The 4,351-nt window shown below is 47.6% G+C and overlaps 1 non-coding gene across 1 annotated transcript; it reads right to left on the reverse strand.

Moving 5' to 3' along the window:
- Positions 1-429: 429 nt before the first annotated feature.
- LOC114623120 lies at positions 430-567 on the reverse strand. The gene has a single exon (XR_003711720.1). It is a non-coding gene; the product is annotated as a small nucleolar RNA SNORA2/SNORA34 family (small nucleolar RNA).
- Positions 568-4,351: the final 3,784 nt, after the last annotated feature.

The following is a 4,351-nucleotide window of genomic DNA, read 5'->3' on the forward strand; positions in this document are numbered from 1 at the left end:
TGGAATCCAAAGGGACTACAGGTGTGCAGGCAATGACCTGCTTCTCTGCCTGTACCCTCCAGGGAGGATGATCAGGGTTAGGCAGACTCCTTAGCAAAGAGCACACCACTGTATGATCAGTATAAGCCCGAGCAAAGTCAAGGAGACAGCCCCGAAGTGAAGCCAGAGGTTCCAGGCTTCATCCTGCAGACCCAGTGGGCTCTTCGGGTACTGAGAGAAGCCCTTTCTGGGAAGACAGAAATGATGTTTGCACCTTCCTCCTAAGATCCCAACAACAAACCAGAGTAGATGCCCCCACAGTTCACCTTGGGGTGAGTGTGGGTGACGCCAAAGCAGCCACATGGAAAATCTACACCCAGTATACTTGATGGCTTCTCCAAAGCGGCATGGGTGAAGCCCTTCCATTTTTCTTTCTTTCTTTTTTCAGCCAGATGTTACTTTCTAATGAATTAACCATTCACATTTTTAAATTTCTGAAATGGCCAACAGACCACAGAAAGACATTTATTTAGGCGCCTTCTTGAAACCAACAGCTTCAGCAAAGTGCTGGCTTTGAGTCAGGGTGAAGAAGCCCTTCCATTAACTTTCCCCTAAAACCCTCCCTGCCCAGCCTATGCACCCCGAAACATAAGCATTAGGGAAGAACTGCACACAAATGGCTGGAACCTCAGGTGAGGGTCCAGTGACCCTTCCCACCGTCTCCTGTAAGACAATGTCAACAGTTCTCAAACAGCCTAATAATGGACATTTTTTTTTTTTGAGACAGAGCTTCTCTGTGTAGGCCTGGAATTTGCTCTATAGATCAGGCTGGTCTTCAGCTCACAGAGATCTGCCTGCATCTGCCTCCCAAGTATTGAGATTAAAGGTGTGCTCCACCATGCTCATGGTGGACCATTGTAAGCAGGTAGTGGCTGATCTGACAAAGATGGTGGCTGTTTGACTCACCAAGCTTCACAGTGGCAGTCAGTCAGCTTTAAGTCCCTTTTAGCCATGCAGAATCAAAGCTGACATACCTGCCAATCACAGAGATGGCACAGGAGGCCTTGGAAGACGGCCTGCCTTGCAGTGAACGTTTGTCACTGTCAACGATGTTCCCAACACCAGGGCAGTGGAGAGGATGCGTCATTCACAGTCACATGTATCAAACCCTCAAAGACTTCAGATCTGTCGACAAGAAAATACAGCTCTCAGCTCAAAGGGAATGAGAGATAGTTTATTCTGGCGCCGAATGCGAGAGGCTTATGAACATAATACAGGTTGCTTCAAATCCCAAGTCCCACTGCCAAAGTGGTTGTATGAGGTTTTATTAGTTATATAAGAAAGAAAGTCATAAGTCAAGGCATTTACCAAAGATATTGCTGGGAGCCACAGGGGGTGGGTTACCTCTGAAACCCTGTCCTGGATTTCAGGTGCTATCTGATTACATTCTTGGTTTTTGAATTTGTGGAAGCCAGGAGGTTGCTAAAAATACATTCTGTGTGTGTATGTGTGTCTGTGTGTATGTCTGTGTGTGTGTGTCTGTGTGTGTTTCTGTGTGTGTGTGTCTCTGTGTGTGTGTGTCTGTGTGTGTGTGTCCGTGTGTGTGTCTGTGTGTGTGTGTGTCCATGTGTGTGTGTGTCTGTGTGTCTGTGTGTGGGGGGTGTGCAGGTGAATGTAGAGGTGCACTCATCCGTGTGCACACATGTCGGGGGCCAGAGGGCATCAGGTACCTTCCTGCCTTGAGGCAGGGTCTCGGCTCGACTGTCTGGCCAGTGAGCTCCCAGGATCTATCTGTCTTCACTTCCTGATGCACACACTTTGATATGCAGCTTTTTTTTACAAGCTTCTGGGGATTCAACCTCCCAGTCCTCGTTGCTTGCACGGTGAACATTCTTAACCACCGAGTCATCCCTCAGCCCCTAAGAATATGCTTTAAAAGTTCTGATAGTCACAAGGATGTTCCGTCAGACACAGAGGAGGGCAATGAATGGCTTTCAAAGGGACTGAAAATAGCCTGAGATAATTTGGGTCTGGTCTGCAACGTTTTAACGTTCCAAAATCACCAAGCTCAGTCATTTGACCTTGTAGACTTTAACACAGGCTCGGCCCTTTATGCTCTGGGAACTTCCCTTCACAGCTCCAAAGTTCAATAATTTAATAATGAAAAAAAAAAAAGCTATTGGCTTCCTTCTGCAGCAAAGTCCCTGGGGTCCACCAAGGAGTGGAATATCTCTTTTGTGGACAGAATTACCCTTTAAGCCTGACTATGTGTCTCCAGAGTCCTGGGGATGAGGCTCCCGGGAGGCCCATTGCCCTGGCTTGTAGTGTAACCATGGCATTGACTGGAAGGATGCTAAATTCTTTCCAAATGCCAACAGGATTGCTTTAGGAAGGGGGAGGGAAAGCCAAGCAGGAGACTCATGGCCACCCAAACCCACCAGACGCTGCTTAGGAATAGAAGACCCTGGTTTCTGAAGAGATGTAATTTTGCCCAACCACCTGCTTTTTGCCTGTTCACAGGAGCACAGCTAAACAAATCCTGCAAGACCCAAGGAGTGGCCTACAGTCTGCATTCTTGACCTGCTCTCTGCTCTCCACCCTATGTGTCTAAACGGAGGCCTGTTTAGAGTAAGCTTGGATCTGATTGCCCTGTCACTCACTCACTGACCCCAGGGATGAATTTCAATCTGATTTGTAAGTGCCAAACAGCTGCTTGGGGGTGGGTGGGGGGAGAGTCTTGTTTTGATTGGCAGTACCAATCACAGCTCTTTCATCCCAGGCACTCAACTCTGCCACACAGCTGCTAGAAGAAGGAGGGGACTGAGGCAAAGGATGAACCAGCTTTAGAAGATGCCCTGGTCAGACAGCAACACCCGGGCTGAGGGCTCCGTCATTAAGAACACCTACTGCCCTAGCAGAAGACCCGAGTTCAGTTCCCAGCTGCCTAGAACTCTAGCTGCAGGGGATCTGAAACCCCATTCTGGGGTCCCTGGGCACCCACACTTCCATGGACAAACCTGCACTCAAACACATAACTATAATTCTGTTCTGTCGCTTTGCCCCGAACCAAGAAGAGACAAGAATGAAGGCAAGTGATAAAGTTAAATGAAGGTCACTGCCCCTGGGATGGCAGAGCTCTTCCCGGGACTTGAGAACCCTGGGTTCCATCCTCAGCACCACAGAAACCCAGGGATGCTGGTGAAGGCCTGTAATCCCAGCCCTGCAGAAATAGAGGCTAGATCAGAAGTTCAAGGTCATCCCTGGCTACATAATGAGTTCAAGGTCCACCTGGGCAACATGAGGCCTTGCCAGATAATTAAGCATTAGCTGCCACATGGTTTGGCAAGCCACACGGTTTGGGGAGCAGGGTGAGTAGTTCCTGGACTCTCACTGAACTTCCTGTGGGCATAGATGAGGTTTGTATGCCAGAACAGCTGTGGTCTGTCCATGTCGTATGCAGACAGGAGAGAGGGGTGAGGGACACTCTGTTTGGGGGGAGGAGAAACAGTGGCTGGGTTTTCTTTTGGAACTGATGGCAATGTCATAAATTCAGAATGTGGTGACAGTTGAAAACTCAGTAAACCAGAGATCACGGGGTCACACCAGTGTAGGGCCACGAGATGGTTCAGTGGGCAAAGGTGCTTGCCACCAAGCCTGAGTTCAAACCCCAGGACCCACGTGGTAGAAGCAGAGGATGGTCTGGCTTGCCACGGCGTGTACACACCCACTTAAACATAATATAAAACTGTTTTATAGTATATATATATATATATATGTTTTATATTAATAAAATATATATTACATATTACATATGCAGGGCTGTGGTGTATATTATATATGCGGGACTGTGGTGTAGCCCAGAAATAGAACCTATTGCCTCTACCTAGGCTCCATTTCCAGCATCATTTCAAACAATTTAAAAGACTACAGGATGGCTGGGCTTGCTGGCACACACCTTTGCTTCAGAGGCAGGTGGACCACTATGAATTCAAGGCCAGCCTGGTCTACAGAGAGAGTTCCAGGACTACATAGCGAACTGTCTCAAAAAAAAAAACCAAAATTGTGTGTATGTAAAATAAATTTTAATTAGGCTACTATCCCAAAAGAAAAAAAGAAAATAGATAAACTCAAGAAACTATTCTCTTTTTAGAGAACAGTTTTTGCTTTGTTTTGTTTCTAAAACATGGCTCCAGATTCAAGTCCTCCCTCTCCTTCCATGTGTCTTCGAGACACACTAAGCCTCCCTGGTCTTAACCATCCCATCTGTAAAATGGTTGTATTAAGAGTGTGCTCCCGCGGGGCCTCGCTGAGAGATGTGGTTCTGTTTGGATGGAGCAGGGCACAGGGAGAATGCTGATTGGATGGAGCAGGG

The sequence above is a fragment of the Grammomys surdaster genome, unplaced genomic scaffold (genome assembly GCF_004785775.1).
Source record: "Grammomys surdaster isolate TR1022 unplaced genomic scaffold, NIH_TR_1.0 193, whole genome shotgun sequence".
NCBI lineage: Eukaryota > Metazoa > Chordata > Mammalia > Rodentia > Muridae > Grammomys > Grammomys surdaster.